General features: G+C 35.7%; 1 protein-coding gene across 1 annotated transcript in view; it reads right to left on the bottom strand.

Annotated features, from left to right (window-relative positions):
- The window catches only part of LOC142240750 (uncharacterized), a 163,988-nt gene extending 141,936 nt beyond the window's left edge, over positions 1-22,052 (bottom strand). Inside the window, exon 1 of the mRNA XM_075312469.1 lies at positions 21,872-22,052. The gene's annotated coding sequence lies outside the window, so the exon portion shown is untranslated. The remainder of the gene's footprint in view (positions 1-21,871) is intronic.
- Between the last annotated feature and the right edge of the window lie 800 nt (positions 22,053-22,852).

The raw sequence follows: 22,852 nt of genomic DNA on the forward strand, positions 1-22,852 counted from the left end.
TCACAATGGACTGAATAGTCTAAGTGAGCCTGATACATCGGGCTGCCACCGAACCATATATAACTGATATGCCATATTGTAAATTTTAAACATTTTTCTGGCGAAATGTTTAATTTTGATAGCGCCAATACAAAATGTTATTCTATGATCAAAATTCTTCCGTATTATTATAATATACGACATTGAAATAACGACCAGTGAAGATCATCTCCTCTTTAAATTTTATATTTTCAGATTAATTTTGAATCCGATTCAATCCACTATATGAAAAATTTAAATCAAATCGGGGTAAACATATGGCTTCTGGAGCCATATATCGAGAGAAACATATATATGGGAGCTACATCTAAATCTAAACCGATTTCTATCAAAATCAATAGGGTTCTTTTCTGACCCGAAAATAGATATTTGCGCTAAATTAGAAGTTAGGTGGACCCAAACTTCGAAAAGGTGTTCTCAGACAAATCGACAGACGGACGGACACCTGGATATGGCTAGATCGACTCAGGGGTCGGCCCTGATCATTTTAGCTAAAGACACCATGTGTCTATCTCGTCTCCTTCAAGGTATTGCAAACATATGCACTATCTTAACTTTTACACTATTGTGGCGTAGGGTATTAAGAGACTTAACAGACCTTGCCATCCGCAAGTGTTACCACAACCTATGTAATTCGATTGTGGTTAACATTCTTTAGAGGAACTTTGTGCGCAATCCATAATGTAGGATACAGGATCCATAATTCGGCCTGACCGAACTTTGGCCATATTTACTAGGTACTTTTAAATTTCCACTATAAATTGCATTTTAAACTGAAATTATTTGCTGGTGTAGAGCTTTGTTCTATACTGCAAAAACAAAATCCATAATTTTATAAATGAGATTGATTAACTTTGGCTCAGAATCATTACCAAACTAATTGTTGAAAATCCTTGGATTAAAATAAAGATTTTTTTTTTGCATGTATGGTAAAGAAACCTCTTAACTAACTTACAAGCCATGTAAATCTTAGAAATAAGGATAACACGAATAACACTACGACACTTTTGCGTAAATAATTGGGATTAAAAGTAGAAAATAAAAACAAGAACAAATTATAAAAACAACCGATGATAAGTACAATAGTTTCTTTGTCGTCGTCTAAGGGGAATTAAAACAATGGAATGAAAGGAATTCAAGTCAACTTGAGTTCCTACGACTGACTTGTCTTTGTGTTTGTCCTCCATTCTTAATTATAGAAAAACAAAAGTTTAGACGGAATGTGATTGTCGTCTGTATATTGCACGAAGGGAATATCTTTGGATTATACACAAGGGGCAGATTTCCATGTCTCGACCGGTAGTTTGTCTTCAACACTAGGTTGGGTACGGCTATAATGGCTGCTAGTTCTTTTCTCCTTTTTTCAGGCACACTCAGACAATTTAGTCCAATGCGATAAATGTCCCCATATACACTTAAGGTTTATATCATTTTTTTTTATTCTACCCTTATTCCGTCATTCCGTTTGTATACATTGCAATATTTGTCATAGACCCCACACAGTACAAGGTGGCTGACATGTTACGATCATCTCTAAATCGTTCGTCTGACAACTGACGGCTTTATGACAGTGACAGTAGATTTTATTGTTTACAAGCTTACAAAAGCATTTCATCTATTGCATTCAGTAATAAAGTTATAAATTTGGCTGGAAAGCCACAAGTATATACGTCCGTAAGTGCGGCCAGGACGAATCTTATGTCTCCTCCGCCATGAATTGTATAGAATCTTCTACTAAAGACTGTCATCCACAATCGAATTACTTGGGTTGCGGTAACACTTGCCGATGGCAAGGTATCTTAAAACTTCTTAACACCGTCGTCCAAATTGTAAGATAGTCCAAATGGAGTATATATTTAAAACAAGTATATACGGCCGTAAGTTCGGCCAGGCCGAAGCTTATGTACCCTCCATCATGGATTGCGTAGAAACTTCTTCTAAACACTGCCATCCACAATCGAATTACTTAAGTTGCGGTAACGCTTGCCGATGGCAAGGTATCTTACAACCTCCTAACACCATCTTCTAAATTGTATGTAAGTCCATACGTGGTATATATTAAATCAAAAAAGATCGATCCAATACGTATATAATTCAGTTTGACAAAGTAGACATAACATTTTGACAAAATTTTCTATAGAAATAAAATTTTGACAATGATGAATATTTTATTATGAACCGAATAAAATTTTAACAAAATTTTCTCTAGAAATAAAATTTTGACAAAATTTTCTATAGAAATTAAATTTTGGTAGATTATTTTTGGCTCTAGTGGCAACCATGACTATGAACCGATATGGACCAATATGGTTCTTAGAGACCATATACCAACATCATGTACCAAATTTCAGCCGGATCGGATGAAATTTTCTTCAAGCCAAATCTGGGGATCGGTTTATATGGGGGCTATATATAATTATGGACCGATGTGAACCAATTTTTGGATGGTTATTAGAGACCATATACCAACACCAAGTACCAAATTTCAGCCGGATCGGATGAAATTTGCTTCTCTTTTAGGCTCCGCAAGCCAAATCTGGGGATCGGTTTATATGGGGGCTATATATAATTATGGACCGATGTGGACCAATGCATGGTTGTTAGAGACCATATACCAACACCATATACCAAATTTCAGCCGGATCGGATGAAATATGTTTCTGTTAGAGGCTCCACAAGCCAAATCTGAGGATCTCTTTATATGGGGGCTATACGTGAAAGTGGACCGATATGGCCCATTTTCAATACCATTTGGCCTACATCGTTAACAACTACTTGTGCCAAGTTTCAAGTCGATAGCTTGTTTCGTTCGGAAGTTAGCGTGATTTCAACAGACGGACGGACGGACGGACATGCTTAGATCGACTCAGAATTTCACCACGACCCAGAATATATATACTTTATGGGGTCTTAGAGCAATATTTCGAAATAAAATTTTGACAAAATTTTCTATAGTAATAAAATTTTGACAAAATTGTCTATAGAAATAAAATTTTGGTATATTATTTTGGCGATATGGACCAATTTTTGTCTGATTGGGAATCGGCTATATATAACTATAGACCGATATGGACCAATTTTGGCATGGTTGTTAACGGCCATATACTAGCGCAATGTAACAAATTTCAACCGAATCGGATGAATTTTGCTCCTTCAAGATCGATCGATTTATTTGGGGGCTATATATAATTATGGACCGATATGGACCAATTTTTGCACGGTTGTTAGAGACCATATACGATACTAACACCACGTACCAAATTTCAGACGGATCAGATGAGTTTTGCTCCTCCAAGAGGCTCCGGAGATCAAATCAAGGCATCGGTTTATATGAGGGCTCTATTTATATATGTTGAATCTAGTTCAACAATTTTTCTATTTTTTATTAAAAATAATGAATTACTTAATGAATTATGAACTAAAATATTATGAATTATCTTTTCTATTATTTATTATGAATATCCATAAGAATAACTTGAATATCCTTTGAATTTGAATTGTTTCCATATATCAAACATTTATTCCTATCAACTATCGATAACTGCTCTAACGAGATATAGATTGTCACCATATTTGAATTAAGTAGCTTTTCACTCAATTTTACAACAACGCCTGCGCGCGAACCTTTCATACTTCACTTGTACATCTTCATCGAAGACGGTAAGAAGCATATTGAGCGCAACAGCAATAAATCTGTACACTGAATCTTGAAAACTGTTTTTTGTTTCTGTTTCTTTATTTTTTGGTTACTGATCTTGGTTTCTTGGTTTCTGCATTAACAACTTTGGGAGTTAACAAAACAATAACTACAGTCCACTTTTAGAAATTACTCCCACGTTTGTTCAATATAATTATGGACCGATATGGACCAATTTTTGCATGACTGTTAGAGACCATATACTAACACAACGTACCAAATTTCAATAGGATCGTACGAAATTTGCTTCTCTAAGAGCCTCCGCAAGCCAAATCTGGGGTCGGTTTATATGGGGGCTATACGTAAAAGTGGTCCAATTTGCAATATCATACGATATACATCAATAACAACTACTTATGCCAAGATTCAAGTCGATAGCTTGTTTCGTTCGGAAGTTAGCGTGATTTCAACAGACGGACGGACAAGCCTAGATCGACTCAGAATTTCACCACGACCCAGAATATATATACTTTATGGGGTCTTAGGTTAGGTGGCAGCCCGATATATCAGGCTCACTTAGACTATTCAGTCCATTGTGATACCACATTGGTGAACTTCTCTCTTATCACTAGTGCTGCCCGATTCCATGTTAAGCTCAATGACAAGGGACCTCCGTTTTATAGCCGAGTCCGAACGGCGTTCCACATTGCAGTGAAACCACTTAGAGAAGCTTTGAAACCCTCAGAAATGTCACCAGCATTACTGAGGTGGGATAATCCACCGCTGAAAAACTTTTTGGTGTTCGGTCGAAGCAGGAATCGAACCCACGACCTTGTGTATGTAAGGCGGGCATGCTAACCATTGCACCACGTTGGGGTCTTAGAGCAATATTTCGATGTGTTACAAACGGAATGACAAATTTAATATACCCCCATCCTATGGTGGAAAGTGTAAAAAGGCTTAAGCGATTCTAGAAAAATTTAAAATTTTAAAAAATTATTTCACGTCAAGCGGTAACTATAGACAAATCATAAAATGTTATAAAAATGATTTATTTGGCAAAATATCACAACATTTTTAGTTCTCATCCAAACCACGGAATTCGGTTCACAGAATTCAAGAAGTGATGTAAACTCAGTGCAACGGCGTGTGAAATTGTTACCATCTGTCTTATGACAAGACCATATTGAATTCATCGCTTCTACGTCAATTTTGCACCACTTCCGGATCCAAAAAGAACATTTTCACTACTTTTTCGGAGACGCTGTTTTTGCTAGGAGATAGCACTTTACATTCTTGCGTTATATATCAGCATTTTTCCAGATTTTTGCGGTACCTGCATAAAATAAAAAATTAATTTGACCAAGTAATTCATTGCACAATAAATACGAATATGTGTTCCTTTTTTTCGAAATTTGTATGCAAAGGTAGCTGATGTTTGCCATCATTTATATTTCATTCTCGAAAGTATGTGATATTGTCTCATTGACTTTGCATTTATTTTTCTTCGCAATGCGATAATGTTGTTTCATCACGTGCTATTTATGTACGCAGTAAAAGCCTTTCTTTATGCTATCAATATCCGTATATTGAATTTCTGAATGATATTTACCTATGATGTGATGTGTGTATTAATTTATCCGTTGATGGCTCTCATTCAGTTTTTTGACATTCCCTGTCAATTAAAAATGTTCTAGGAATCACATTATTCATAGCACAGTGAGCCAAAACAATATATCAATGTGAACCAGATGCTATTCGGGTATGATCACTTTGGCCAAATTTTTGAAATCTTAATGGCTACGAAAACAAGCTATAGTCCAATAGGATCTGCATTACCTGAGTCACCAAGATGTTAAACTCATAAATAAGTCGAATCAGGTATATAAAAGAATTGAACTTAATTGCCAATCAAGGGGTATAGTTTATATGGGGGCTATATATGATTATGGACTGATATGAACCACTTTTGGCATGGTTGTTAAATATCATGTACTAACATCACGTACCAAATTTCAACCGAATCGGATGAAATTTTCTTCTCTTAGAGGCTTCGCAAGCCAAATCGGGGGATCGGTTTATATGGGGGCTATATATAATTATTGACCGATGTGGACCAATTTTTCCACGGTTGATAAAGACCATATACTAACACCATGTACCAAATTTCAGCCGGATCGGATGAAATTTTCTTCTCTTAGAGGCTTCGCAAGCCAAATCTGGGGATCGGTTTAATTATGGACCGATGTGGACCAATTTTTGCATGGTTGTTAGAGACCATATACCAACACCATGTACCAAATTTCAGCCGGATGGGATGAAATTTGCTTCTCTTATAGGCTCGGCAAGCCAAATCGTGGGATCGGTTTATATGGGGGCTATATATAATTATGTACCGATGTGGAGAAGTTTTTGCATGGTTGTTAGAGATCATATACTAACACCATGTACCAAATTTCAGCCGGATTGGATGAAATGTGCTTCTCTTAGAAGGCCTGCAAGCCAAATTTGGGGGTCCGTTTATATGGGGGCTATACGTAAAAGTGGACCGATATGGCCCATTTTCAATACCGTCCGACCTACATCAATAACAACTACTTGTGCCAAGTTTCAAGTCGATAGCTTGTTTCGTCCGGAAGTTAGCGTGATTTCAACAGACGGACGGACGGACATGCTCAAATCGACTCAGAATGTCACCACGACTCAGAATATATATACTTTATGGGGTCTTAGAGCAATATTTCGATGTGTTACAAACGGAATGACAAAGTTAATATACCCCCATCCTATGGTGGAGGGTATAAAAAGCTATGTGGCAAAATGCTCTTTGAGAACTTTTACGTACATGGCGATACTCAACGATACGATACGAGAGTTCACATATTAACTTCTTCGGATCACCAGTTTCACCTTTGAGTTCTTTGGATCCACCATTCTCTCAGTGAATTGTACGGATTTACAGTTTTACGGATTTCAATAATTACTTCGGATCTACAGTTGAATTATTCACTGTGCATTAATTGCACATGGGAAAGTTTTCTAAATAAGCCCAGTGTATCAGTAAACTCTAAATGGAAATTATTTTTGGCGGTTTGCAGAGCGATACAAAGTTACGGGTCGCAAGTTTGGGGTTACTCCAACTTTGGGGAAGTCGACAGACTTGTTCTATACTTTTTGAAAAAAATTTTAAGATTGCCAAAATGTACGCCCACATATGCACTAATGCTGGAAACTGGTGTAGAAAATGGCCACATATTTACCTTGGGAACACATATCAAATATTTGTCTCGAATTATTTTTGACTATAATGAAAAACGACTTCCTCACCAACTTGCGAAAAAAAAATATTGCAAAGCGGAATATTTTGAGCAGAAGCCATAAATAACTTAATGTTGAAACACGATGTTGGGAGAATGGAGATAAATACGAAATCTGACTGGATGCGGAGAAGTGAGCTTTTGCTGCAAAATATGCGAATAGAATATCTTAACAAGTGTAATAGGCAATCAAGAGAAACTCAAAGGTTTTATAAAAAATTGAATCCTTCAAGCGCCCAGTTTTATATAAATGAGCATCTCTCTCAGGAAGAAATTATGTGGATCTTCAAAGCTAGAAGTGACCTAATTCAATTGAATGGCAACATATTTCCACAGACCGTAAACCGCCAATGTTCTATGTGCAATATGCTTGAAACTGAAAACTTACAACATTTCCTAGGCCATTGTCCTGCATTAAAGGAATTCAGACACATGTATTTTAAAAAGGTTTTTGCTTACTGAAAATGATCTAATTTATGATTTAGATGGCCTCTTAATTGCTTGGAAAGATTTAGCTTATTATATTAGAACTTGTATCCAATACAGAGAACAACTTTTACATGAATTTACTTTTTAAATAACTTACGTTCACATAAAGAAACAAGCTTAATGACTAACGACCATAGGTCAATGTCATGTATTCTAACAACATTATTCTTTATATCTTAAGATACCTAAATATGTTATCGTAAAATGCATTGTATTGATTTGTAAATGTATTACTTAAGAAAATAAAGAGAGAGTACTACTACTACTACATCGGGCTGCCACATAACCTCACCTATTCACTACTAACGTCTTCTTCGTCTTCGGGTCTACAGCACCACTACTGAGTTCTCATATCTAGAGTTCCACCATTGACTTCTATAGATCGAAAGTTTTACCTTGAGTCCTTCGGGTCAACCGTTCTATTATAGAGTTATTTGAAACTATAGTCTAGCGACTGTATTGTTTCGATTTTAGTTCTTCGGATCTACAGCTCACACACTGAGTTGTTCAGATCAACAATTTCACCTGTGAGCTGGATGGACCTGCAATTCTTTCACTAAATTCTACAGCTTTTCAATTCCATCAATGAGTTCTTGTGAACTACAGTTCTATCATTGAGTTCTTCCGATTTAAAGTTCTACTACTGGATTATTCGCAACTACAACCCCTCTATTGAGTTCTTTGGATCCACAGTTCCACCTTCGGAACAGTCAGTGACATTTTCTCACTGCGTTCTTCGAATCTCTAATTTTCCATTAATTAGTTATTTGGATAATAGAGTCTCCCACTGTGTTCTTTCAATCTCCTGGTAAATAGAAACACTGTTCTCACATCTAGAGATCCACCACTCAGATCTAGAGTTCCACCCATGACTTATACAGATTAAAATTTTTACCTTTGAGTTCTTCGGGTCAGCACTTCTAGCATTGAGTTCTTTGAATCTCTAATCTCGCCACTGTATTGTTGGGTCTTTAGTTCTTCGGATCAACAGTTTCATCTGTGAGTTGGTTGAAGATAAGCAAGTACGAAGATAAGCTATATCAGTCCAGGTTTTGATAGAGTTCCAACATAAACCGACTGGGGCCTTGGGATTTTAGAAATTAGATTTTATCAAATTTTTTTTAGAATTGGAAATTTGGAGGTATTTCGGTATATGTTTGATATAGCCCCACAGCACTAAAAAACTATTACTTGGATCCAAAGATTTAGACATTTCCTTAAGGATTTTGATGCAAATCCTTAAATAAGTCTTAGACTATATTTTAAGCGTTTTTATCTCAAATCTGAAGATTCAATATATCAGTTAATTTAACGATTAAAAGTATTTTTATTTACTTTAACACTCTAACATACATGCAAAAATATATACATATCGGTTCGTAATTATATATAGCCCCCAGATTTGACCACCGCAGCCTCTTGGTAGAGCAAATTTCAACCGATCCCATTTAAATTTGGTATGTAAAATTATAATATTCCTTTTAATAACCATGCAATAATTTATCCATATCGGTACATTATTATATGTAGACTCTTCTATATACAACGATTAAGAACTAAAGAGGCATACATAAGTATTTACTCTGCCTTTATTAATTTAACATATGGACTAACATACAATTTAGACAACCATGTAGGTAGTGCTTTATATAGGTGCTTTATATAATTATGAACCGATGTGGACCAATTTTTGTATGGTTTTTGGAGACTATATACCAACACCATGTACCAAATTTCAGCTGGATCGGATGAAATGTGCTTCTCTAAGAAGCTCCGCAAGACAAATCTGGGGATCGGTTTATATGGGGGGCTTTATATAATTATGAACCTATGTGGACCAATTTTTGCATGGTTATTAGAGACCATATACTTACACCATGTACCAAATTTCAGTCGGATCGGATGAAATTTGCTTCTCTTACAGCATCTGCAAGCCAAATTTGGAGGTCCATTTATTGGGGGCTATACGAAAACTGGACCGATATGGCCCATTTGCAATACCATCCGACCTACATTATAACAACTACTTGTGCCAAGTTTCAAGTCGATAGCTTGTTTCGTTCAGAAGTTAGCGTGATTTCCACATACGGACGGACATGCTTATATCGACTCAGAATTTCACCACGACCCAAAATATATATACTTTATGGAACAATATTGTGGTGGCATTCTTTAGTAGAACTTTAAACGCAATCTATGATGAAGGGTACATAAGATTCGGCCTGGACCTCCAAATTTGGCTTGCAGACCCTGTAAGAGAAGCAAATTTCATCCGATACGGCTGAAATTTGGTACATGGGGTAAGTATATGGTCTCTAATAACCATGCAAAAATTGGTCCACATAGGTTCATAATTATATATAGCCCCCATATAAACCGATCCCTAGATTTGTCTTGCGGAGCTTCTTAGAGAAGCACATTTCATCCGATCCAGCTGAAATTTGGTACATGGTGTTGGTATATAGTCTCTAAAAACCATGCAAAGATTGGTCCACATCGGTTCATAATTATATAAACCACCTAATAAACCGATCCCCAGATTTGGCTGGTAGAGCCTCTAAGAAAAGAATATTTCATCCGATCCAGTTGAAATTTGGTACATGGTGTTGGTATATAGTCTCCAACAACCATGCAAAGATTGGTGCACATCGGTTCATAATTATATATAGCCCTCACATAAACCGATCCCAAGATTTGGGTTGCGGAACTTCAAAGAGAAGCACATTTCATCCTATCTTGCTGAAATTTGGTACATGATGTTGGTATATGGTCTCTAACAACCATGCGAAAATTGGTCCACATCGGTTCATAATTGTATATAGCCCCCATATAAACCGATCCCCAGTTTTGGCTTGCATAGCCTCTAAGAGAAGCATATTTCATCCGATTCGGTTGAAATTTGGCACATGGTGTTAGTATATGGTCTCCAACAACCGCGACAGCATTGGTCCATATCGGTCCATAATTATATATAGCCCCCATATAAACCGTTCTCCAGATTTGACCTCCTTGAGCCTCTTGGAGGAGCAAAATTCATCCGATCCGGTTCAAATTTGGAACGTGGTGGTAGTATATGGTCTCTAACAACCATGCAAAAATTGGTCCACATCGGTCCATAACTATATATAGCCCCCTTATAAACCGATCTCCAGATTTGACCTCCGGAGCCTCTTGGAGGAGCAAAATTCATACGATCCGGTTGAAATTTGGTACATTTCGCTGGTATATGGCCGATAACAACCATGCCAAAATTGGCCCGTATCGATCTATATTATATATAGCCCCCAAATAAACCGATTCCCAATCGCAGAAAAACCATGGTGGCAATCGATCCAAAAATAATCTACCAAAATTTTATTGCCGTAGAAAATTTTGTCAAAATTTTATACTTCTATAGAAAAGCTTATCAAAATTTTATTTCTATAGAAGATTTTGTCAACATTTTTTTTCTTTAGGAAATTTTGTCAAAATACAACTTCTATACAAAATTTTGTCAAAAATTTATTTCTATACAAAATTTTGTCAAACATTTATTTCTATAGAAAATTTTGTCAGAATTTTATTTCTATGAAAAATTTTGTCAAAATGTTATTTCTATAGAAAATTTATGAAGCATTTCATAGTTGGAGAGGAATATTTTGCAAAATCTTGCAAAACATCTAGAATTCTACCAATCTACCAAATAGTAAAAAATCTGCCACTTTTGGTAGACCCCCATATTTCAATTCTGGCTCTATAATTACCGCCTTATTACCGGTTCGTAATAATTTCTTCCTTATATATACCGGTCAAGAACTGGCCGTCTTTAGTAGAAGTTTCTACGCAATCCATGGTGCAGGGTACATTAGATTCGACCTGGCCGAATTTACGGCCGTATATACTTGTTTTACTTGTCTTTCTTTTTTTTTTGATTTTACCCAATATATTAGTTTTAATAAAACTTCTTAAATTTCATGGTATACAAATTTATCAAGGTCGTATACTAATAATTTACTAAACAAAAATTTCCTACTTACTATGATACTTCATCGCCTCTCTGGATATGTCATTGCACTCTCTCCTTAAATTCAATTTAAATATGAGATATTATTCTAAGCTGCCACAAAGTGAATACAATGGATTACAAAAAAGTCTTGTATGACAAACATTTCTCCAGACAGTCATATATTAAGAATGTGTCACGTAAATTATCATCATCATCCTCATATGTGACATACATCATATAACCCAAGGCATGCTTGAAATGTGTCTCTTAAATGTAGTAGGCTTCAACGAAAAACAAAAAAATCTACATTCACTTCCGTGCGAAGAAGAACTTTTTTCACATTGTAGAATAATGTTTTTGCAATTAAATGTATAAAAATGTTTTAGATTTTTTAAACATTTTGATCTGCAGGCATACTTCTTGAAATTCTGTAGGCAACCTTAATCGTACATTTACACTTTAGCCGACACCCATAGGCATAGTCGCCGTTGCACTTGACTCTATGGCTCATTGATATAGCACAGTGGTTTGAAAAAATACAAGCGAGTAAAGTAGTACAACGGACAGTATCGACTGTTTCATATCCCAAACATCCCGTAAGCATTTTTGTGGTATTATTAACCCAAATTGTGATGTAATTATTTTTTTCGAATTTTGAAATGTCATTGGTATGTTTATCAGCGATAAAGAAGATTTAGTGACGATCTAATGTGTGTGACCATATGGTCACGATAGTACAGCCCAGATAAGAATATGTTTGGGAGATTAACTTAAATGTCAGACGATTTGGCTCCAATATAACCTAAATGTGCACATTTTTATACCCTCCACCATAGGATGGGGGTATATTAACTTTGTCATTCCGTTTGTAACACATCGAAATATTGCTCTAAGACCCCATAAGTATATATATTCTGGGTCGTGGTGAAATTCTGAGTCGATCTGAGCATGTCCGTCCGTCCGTCCGTCTGTTGAAATCACGCTAACTTCCGAACGAAACAAGTTATCGACTTGAAACTTGGCACAAGTAGTTGTTATTGATGTAGGTCGGATGGTATTGCAAATGGGCCATATCAGTCCACTTTTACGTATAGCCCCCATATAAATTTGCTTCTCTAAGAGAAGCAAATTTCATCCAATCCGGCTGAAATTTGGTACATGGTGTTGGTATATGTTCTCTAATGACCATGCAAAAATTGGTCCACATAGGCCCATAATTATATATAGCCCCCATATAAACCGATCCCCAGATTTGACCTCCGGAGCCTCTTAGAGGAGCAAAAGTCATCCGATCCGATTGAAATTTGGTACGTAGTGTTAGTATATGGTCTCTAACAACCACGCAAGAATTGGTCCATATCGGTCCATAATTATATATAGCCCCCATATAAATCGATCCCCAGATTTGTTCTCCGGAGCCTCTTGGAGGAGCAAAATTCATCCGATCCGGTTGAAATTTGGAACATGGTGTTAGAATGTGGTCTCTAAGTAACACGCAAGAATTGGTCCATATCGGTCCATAATTACATATAGCCCCCATGTAAACCGTTCCCCAGATTTGACCTCCGGAGCCTCTTGGAGGAGCACAATTCATCCGATCCGGTTGAAATTTGCAACGTGGTGTTAGTATAAGGCCGCTAATAACCATGCCAAAATTGGTCCGTATCGGTCTATAGTTATATATAGCCGATCATAATCATGGTTGCCACTCGAGCCAAAAATAATCTACCAAAATTTTATTTTTATAGAAAACATTGTTAAAATGTTATTTCTATAGAAAATTTTGTCAAAATTTTATTTCTATAGAAAATTTTGTCAATATTTTATTTCTATAGAAATTTTTTTCCAAATTTTATTTCTATAGAATTTTTTTTTAAATTTTATTTCTGTAGAAAATTTTTTCCAAATTTTATTTCTATAGAAATTTTTTTCCAAATTTTACTTCTATAGAAAATGTTGTAAAATATTATTTTGTCAAAATTTTATTTCTATAGAAACTTTAAACTTAATTATATACGTATTTAATCGGCCTTTTTAGATTAATATATACCACGTATGGACTATGTGGTATATATTACGGTGTTAGGAAGTTTTAAGATACCTTGCCATCGGCAAGTGTTACCGCAACCCAAGTAATTCTATTGTGGATGCCAGTCTTCAGTAGAAGTTTCTATGCAATCCATAGTGGAGGGTACAAAAGCTTCGGCCTGGCCGAACTTACGGCCGTATATACTTGTTATCCGCTGTAAAAGTCGTGTGTTACAATGAAATTAAAGCATGTCCGGTTGGAAAGATTTTGTATTTACCCGAATGATTTTGGTATTGATTCCGAGCCAAAGAAGCGGAGCATTGAAGCAATGATTTTCACATTCAGACTCGACTTCAAGTAGAAATAATGGTATGCTTCAAGTGATTTTTTTTTAAAGAACGCTTTCTTGTTTTATAGTCAAAATGTAAAAAAGACAACAAATTTAAAAAACAATTTTATTAATTCGACACAAAATTTTCTTTTTAAATTTAGATATAGCTCCCATGTACTTGTATAGACCGATTTCGACTAATGGGTGATATTACATTTATTACATATATATATATATATATATATATATATATATATATATATATATATATATATATATATATATATATATATATATATATATATATATATATATATATATATATATATATATATATATATATATATATATATATATATATATATATATATATATATATATATATATATATATATATATATATATATATATATATATATACATATGTGTGTGTGTATGTGTGTGTGTGTGTGTGTGTGTATCCCATATATATGTATCGCTCGTTTTTATACCCTCCATCATAGGATGGGGGTATATCAACTTTGTCACTCCGTTTTCATTCATCCGATCCGGCTGAAATTTTGTACATGGTGTAAGTATACGGTCTCTAACAACCATGCAAAAATTGGTCCGCATCGGTCCATTATTATATATAGCCCCCATATAAACCGATCCCCAGATTTGACCTCCAGAGTCTCATGGATGAGCAACATTCATCCGATTCGATTGAAATTTGGTATGTGGTGTTAGTATATGGTCTCTGACAATCATGCAGGAATTGGTCGATATCGGTCCATAATTATATGTAGCCCCATCCGATCTCCACATTTGACCTCCGGAGCCCCTTGGAAGAGCAAAACTCACCAGATCCGGTTGAAATTTGGTACGTGGTGTTAGTATATGGTCTCTAACAACCATGCGAAACTTGGTACATAGCGGTCTTAATTATATATAACCCCCATTTGAACCGATCCCCATATTTGACCTCCGGAGCTCTTATAGGAGCAAAATTCATCCCATCCGGTTGAAATTAGGTATGTGGTGAAAATTGGTACATTGCTCTAGTATATGGCTTCTAACAACCATGCCAAAATTGGTCCATATCGGTATATAGTTATTATATATAACCGATCTCCAAAAATAATCTACCAAAATGTTATTTCTATAGAAAAATATGCCAAAATTGTATTACTAAAGAAAACTTTGTCAAAATTTTATTACTATAGAAAATTTTTGTCAAAATTTTATTACTATAGAAAATTTTGTCAAAATGTTATTATTATACAAAATTTTATTTCTACAGAAAATTTTGTCAAAATTTTATTTCTATAGAAAATTTTGTCAAAATTTTATTTCTATAGAAAATATTGTCAAGCTGAATAATATACGTATTTAATCGGCCTTTTTGGTTCAATATATACCCCGTATGGACTAACTTACAATTGAGAAGACGGTGTTAAGAAGTTTTAAGATACCGTGGCATCGGCAGGTGTTACCGCAACTCAAGTAATTGTAGGTGACACTCTTTAGTACAAGCTTCTATGCAATCCATGGTGGAGGGTACATAAGATTCGGCCTGGCCGAACTTACGGCCGTATATACTTGTTTAAAAATTAACCCCTTATAACTTTATTTCTAACCATAATAGCCTTGTTAAATACCCGATCTTACTCTAATTTAGCATGAGGTAATCTTCTGTGGTATGAACCAAACCTGTAATACACACACTAGTTTAGCGATTTCCTCTGTTTTAATGATGGAATCAATATTAGTGTCATACTAACATTGTAGGTGCAAAATCAACTATTGCTCCTAATTTCAGACATTTCTGTTCAGATTGTGAAAAATTTCCCATAAACATGTAACCCCTAATGTAATGCCATATAACATAGAAATGCGGGGTTTCCACAAAACCTATACAAATTATTGGGAGCCACCATGGTGCAATGGTTAGCATGCCCGCCTTGCATACACAAGGTCGTGGGTTCGATTCCTGCTTCGACCGAACACCAAAAAGTTTTTCAGCGGTGGATTATCCCACCTCAGTAATGCTGGTGACATTTCTGAGGGTTTCAAAGCTTCTCTAAGTGGTTTCACTGCAATGTGGAACGCCGTTCGGACTCGGATATAAAAAGCAGGTCCCTTGTCATTGAGCTTAACATGAAATCGGGCAGCACTCAGTGATAACAGAGAAGTTCACCAATGTGGTATCACAATGGACTGAATAGTCTAAGTGTGTCTGATACATCGAGCTGCCACCTAACCTAACCTATACAAATGACAACCCACAAATTCGTATGTTTACGAATTTGGTAGGGATGGTTTACGGTATGATATAGTCAGCCCCGCCCGACTTTCTAATTTACTTACTTGTTAATGATAGACTCAATATTATTGGCATACTAACTTTGCTGTTGAAAATTCAAGAATAGCTCATAATATCAGGTATTTCTATTCAGATTGAGATAGAGCTCCCATTAAAATGTACCTCTTAATTTTCTTAAATGTGGAAATACGATTTATCTGCCAAACCTATTGCAATAATACCCCACAAATGCCCATGTTTACTAATTTAGTGGGGGTGGTTTAAGGTATGGTATAGTCGACCCCGCCTGACTTTGTACTTTTATTACTTGTTGTTATATAGTTTTAAAAATAAAGTTATTATTTTAAAGAGGCTGCTCCTTTTACTGGAAATCAATCCCAAAATCCCCTTAAGTGAAAATATTCGGTTGAATTTTCTGCTACTACATAATGCTGGATATATGGTAAAAAGAGCTTTAATGCTACCTAAAACGTACTCAAGTTAAATGCCTTTCAAATGTAATTTTCTGCCACCAATATTCAGTAACTTCAAGTGGAATTTCTTCACCATCTGAAAATGTCAGAAACAATTTCAATCATTTAAAAAATATTTGTGCAATATTTTCTCAAGGTTTGTTTCGAATTATTTCTTGTTACGTTCTCTACCATAATCTGATATGGAAAACAAAAATGTTGAAGTATGAGTGTCCTTTGACGATATCTATAAATCGTGAGCTTTACTCTTTTTTTCCTGAAATCTTTTGTCTTTGCGCCAAGCATCATCATCCTCCAACACCATCATCGTTGGCATTCTTACTTTGTTTGTGTCGAAAGGCTTTCCAAAGCAGACGACAAAGAGGCTGTTGTTATCCGCTCTTATGTATTCTTAATGTGAGTATGTGTGTGTGGAGTGTTTGTTCGGATGTACTACAACAAACAAAATTGAAAATGTTTTCAAAGCCAGTCTGTCTGGGTGAATTTGAATATGTGAGGGAAGAAAAAGAGAAAGGAAACGGAAAACCAAAAACAAAAACTTGAACACATTCACAAACTCTCATATGCATGTGAGCACTATACAACTACTCCAGGCTTTTACACAATGACTATAGGTAGTGCTAAAGCTAAAAGTAGGGAAAATAACTTCCGTTCATATAGAAATTATGTCCATATTGCAACATGGGTTGATATGGTTTATGTTTGCGGTAGATCAAAAACCAGACACATCAAACTAACCTGTACCACGGTGATTAGCTAAAACGAACGAAGACCATGTGTCAGAGAGCATAGGTTAGGTTAGGCTAGGTTAGGTTAGGTGGCAGCCCGATGTATCAGGCTCACTTAGACTATTCAGTCCATTGTGATACCACATTGGTGAACTTCTCTCTTATCACTGAGTGCTGCCCGATTCCATGTTAAGCTCAATGACAAGGGACCTCCTTTTTGTAGCCGAGTCCGAACGGCGTTCCACATTGCAGTGAAACCACTTAGAGAAGCTTTGAAACCCTCAGAAATGTCACCAGCATTACTGAGGTGGGATAATCCACCGCTGAAAAACTTTTTGGTGTTCGGTCGAAGCAGGAATCGAACCCACGACCTTGCGTATGCAAGGCGGGCATGCTAACCATTGCACCACGGTGGCTCCGTGGATATTATAAGTTAGTACATATGTTTGCAAAACCTAGAAGAGGACGAGATAGATACATAGTGTTTTTGGCAATTATGCTCAGGGCCCTGAGTCGATCTAGCTATGTCCGTCCGTCTGTTGATTTTGGTTTAGATTTAGATATAGATCCCATATATATTTCATCCGATATGTACGTATATTACAATGATTCTAAAAGTCCAACATGACTTTTATATTTTATAAAGCATATTTTTATGCCCTCCACCATAGGATGCGGGTATATTAACTTTGTCATTCCGTTTGTAACACATCGAAATATTGCTCTAAGACCCCACAAAGTATATATATGTCCGTCCGTCCGTCCGTCCGTCCGTCCGTCCGTCTGTTGAAATCATGCTAACTTCCGAACGAAACAAGCTATCGACTTGAAACTTGGCACAAGTAGTTGTTATTGATATAGGTCGGATGGTATTGAAAATGGGCCATATCGGTCCACTTTTACGTATAGCCCCCATATAAACGGGCCCCCAAATTTGGCTTGCGATTGCTCTAAGAGAAGCAAATTTCATCCGATCCGGCTGAAATTTGGTACATGGTGGTAGTGTATGGTCTCTAACAACCATGCAAAAATTGGTCCATATCGGTCCACTTTGACGTATAGCCCCCATATAAACGGACCCCCAAAGTTGGCTTGCGATTGCTCTAAGAGAAGCAAATTTCATCCGATCCGGCTGCAATTTGGTACATGGTGTTAGTATATGGTCTCTAACAACCATGCAAAAATTGGTCCACATCGCTCCATAATTATATATAGCCCCCATATAAACCGATCCCCCGATTTTGCTTGCGGAGCCTCTAAGAGAACCAAATTTCATCCGACCCGGCTGAAATTTGGTACATGGTGTTATTATATATAGTCTCTAACAACCATGCAAAAATTGGTTCATATCGGTCTATAATTATATATAGCCCCCATATAAACCGATCCCCAGATTTGGTTTGCGGAGCCTCAAAGAGAAGCAAATTTCATCCGATCCGGCTGAAATTTGGTACATGGTGTTGGTATATGGTCCTTAACAACCATGCAAAAATTGGTCCTTATCGGTCCACTTTTACGTATAGCCCCCATATAAACGGACCCCCAAATTTGGCTTGCGATTGCTCTAAGAGAAGCAAATTTCACCCGATCTTGCTGAAATTTGGTACATGGTGTTGGTATTTGGTCTCTAACAACCATGCAAAACTTGGTCCATATCGGTTCATAAGTACATATAGCCCCCATATAAACCGATCCCCCGATTTGGCTTGCGGAGCCTCTAAGAGAACCAAATTTCCTCCGATCCGGCTGAAATTTGGTACATGGTGTTGGTATATGGTCTCTAACAACCATGCAAAAATTGGTTCACATCGGTGTATAATTATATATAGCCCCCATATAACCGATCCCCCGATTTTGCTTGCGGAGCCTCTGAGAGAAGCAAATTTCACCCGATCTTGCTGAAATTTGGTACATGGTGTTGGTATTTGGTCTCTAACAACCATGCAAAAATTGGTCCACATCGGGCCATAATTATATATAGCCCCCATATAAACCGTTCTCCAGATTTGACCTACGGAGCGTCTTGAAGGAGCAAAATTCATCCGATCCGGTTCAAATGTGGAACGTGGTGTTAGTATATGGCCGCTGACAATCATACCAAAATTGGTCCTTATCGGTCTATAGTTATATATAGCCGATCTCCAATCACACAAAAATTGGTCCATATCGGTTCATAATCATGGTTGCCACTCGAGCCAAAAATAATCTACCAAAATTTTATTTCTATAGAAAATTTTGTCAAAATTTTATTTCTACATACAATTTTGTCAAAATTTTATTTCTATAGAAAATGTTGTTAAAATTTTATTTCTATAGAAAATTTTTGTTAAAATCTTATTTCTATAGAACATTTTGTCAAAATTTTATTTCTATATAGAAAATTTTATTTCTATAGAAAATTTTGTTAAAATTTTATTTCTATAGAAAATTTTGTTAAAATTTTATTTCTGTAGACAATTTTGTCAAAATTTTATTTCTAAAGAAAATTTTGTCAAAGTTTTATTTCTATAAAAAATTGTTTGAAAATTTTATTTCTCTAAAAAATTTTGTTAGAATTTTATTTCTATAGAAAATTTTGTCAAAATTTTATGTCTATAGAAAATTTTGTCAAACTGAATTATATACGTATTTGATCGATCTTTTTTGATTTAATATATACCACGTATGGATTTACATACAATTTTGAAGACGGTGTTACGAGGTTTTAAGATACCTTTCCATCGGCAAGCGTTACCGCAACTTAAGTAATTCGATTGTGGATGGCAGTGTTTAGAAGATGTTTCTACGCAATCCATGGTGGAGGGTACATAAGCTTCGGCCTGGCCGAACTTACGGCCGTATATACTTGTTTTATTTGTAATCCAACACAAGAATGTATATAGCATTTAGTATTTTATTTTCTAAACTGTATTACAAACGAAGGTTTCACACCGAAAAGCAAGAAATATTTTAAAATTGGAGACAATTGTTACACATTTTGTAACAATTGTCTCCATATTTTTAAGGTCCTTTAACTACACAAAAAGAGCAATGAATTTTCATGTCAATACAATTAAAACTATGTTTAAATTTGAGCTAGGTTAGGTTAGGTGGCAGCCCAGTCCATTAGACTGTTCAGTCCATTATGATACCACATTGGTGAACTTCTCTCTTATCACTGAGTGCTGCCCGATTCCATGTTAAGCTCAACGACAAGGGACCTCCTTTTTATAGCCGAGTCCGAACGGCGTCCTACATTGCAGTGAAGACACTTAGAGAAGCTTTGAAACCCTCAGAAATGTCACCAGCATTACTGAGGTGCGATAATCCACCGCTGAAAAACTTTTTGGTGTTCGGTCGAAGCAGGAATCGAACCCACGACCTTGTGTATGCAAGGCGGGCATGCTAACCATTGCACCACGGTGGCTCCCAATTTAAGTTAATAACGTAATTTGTAAATACAATTACGATTTTAGTAATATTTTGTTACATTAGCAACCAATTTTGTTATATCAACAAAAATTTGGTTGAACTTAAAAATTTATTGTAAGTTCAAAAAATATAATATTTTGTTTTGTGTGTACTGGCACTTTTTAAAAAAAATATGAATACCAAACCAGAATATAGAATTTGTATTTTACCAAAATTATACATAATTTTTTTATTTATCAAAAATACCAGACTAATGATAGCCTTCAAAAATAATAATCCATTTTAGTTTGTATTGAGTTCAACGTTTGTGGCACTATTTTAAATCTCTTAAGATTTTTTTTTGTTTTACACGCCATGCATTAGTTATTTCCTGGAAAATGATTTGTGGTAATTTTTCTTCTGCCATTTGCAGATTTTATTTATTTAGTAAAGGAAAAAATTCATTATCATTTCTCATTGATTTCGGCTGTGTAATTTATTATCGCAGCACTTGATTCATTCATTAATTTTCATTTCGAATTACATTTCATTCATTTGTTTGGTTTCGATTTGTTTTCTTTGTTATTGTTGTTGCTTGTATATATTCTGGCATTTGCTTTTGGTTTTTTTTTTTCAGCCATTGAAAATGGTTTTGGTTCCGTTGCTATTATGTTCACATAAAGCAAGATTGCCTTTTTTCCAAGTGTCCCAACTTATATTCACTTTTTCTTGTTGTTTTTATTTTCCAATTCATTGCACTTCATTTGTTATTTATTTTCGTTTTTTGTTTTCTTTCACAAAATTTGTCTTCTTGTTTGGTAGAAAGAAGAAGGTAGACAAGGGATTTGTTTGATTTTTCCCATTTTCCCTTTGGTGTTTTTTTTTTTGTTATTATTAGGCTTTTATTGCTTTTGTATACCTGAGTGTGTGATGGGAAATTCTGTTTTGTTCACACGCGTCTTTTTTTTGGTTCGAGAAAATGCTTAGAATATTTTCCTCACTTTCATATCCTTAAAATGACTTTCACTCATCGCCCTCTAAATGCATAGGGAATATTTGTTTGAGTTATGCAAAAACTAACATAATTATATTTGGTTATGAGAACACAAAAGACAACTCTCGCTCTCTCTCTCTCCCAAACACTTTACCTTTTCACTTGATTTTCCCGAAGGGGGTAGCGAAGAACTAGACGAACAATCTTTATTTTCTATTGATGTGTAGTTGTTGCTTTTTTTATTATTTTTTATGTGATTTTTTTTCTATTAAAACCCCTCTTTTTTTGGTATCCACGCTTAAAACTTTGTTTTCTCAAATCTATTTATCCGTGCTACTTGTTATCCTCGCGGCAGCCATACTAAAACTGTTTTTGCATCTGTCATGCTGTGGTCCATTGGAGCTCCATGATTAACTTTATGTTGATGGGCTTCCGTTGTTGTTGCTATTGCTGTTGCTTTTCATCGTTGCCTCATTTGTTTACATCTCAGTTCGGAATTCACTCTCGTTCATTCATTCTTTTGGTGTTTCGGTATTCTCTTCGCCTTTGGGGTTTGTAGTTTTGTAATATCTCAACCGGTGTTTTTTTGTCCCATTCAGTTATATAAAATATGTTGGTCTTGTCGAAAGATGCAACGCGTGGTTGTTATCTCCGGTTTGGGATATATTTACGAAAATTGTCTCTGAGAACTTGATTTTGAGAAATGATGAGAGAGTTATGTAAAGTCCAAGGGAGCGTATGACGTATAATGTTGTAGTTAACTGATGATGCTGGAGGGGGTCTACATAAGACACATGTTGCAGCAACATGTTGAATTGGAAGGTATTTGTTAATGGTATACAACATGCACTATAATGCATATCGTATGTTCATACAATAGGGTGTAACTTAAATCACACAGTGCCTACCAGAGATATTGATTTTAGACCCCATCAAATATATACCGATCGACTCCGATTCACCTGAGTCGTTCTAGCCCTTGGTGTCCATCCGTCCGTCTGTCCATGTATTTGTTGTTCGAAGGATTCCGTTTGTAATTATTAACTGATTTCACTTAAATTTGGTACAAGTGTTTTTTGGCACCAGGACGAACTCTATTGAATTAGAAAAAAGTCGGATCAAATTAAGATAACAG

The sequence above is a fragment of the Haematobia irritans genome, chromosome 5 (genome assembly GCF_050003625.1).
Source record: "Haematobia irritans isolate KBUSLIRL chromosome 5, ASM5000362v1, whole genome shotgun sequence".
Lineage (NCBI taxonomy): Eukaryota > Metazoa > Arthropoda > Insecta > Diptera > Muscidae > Haematobia > Haematobia irritans.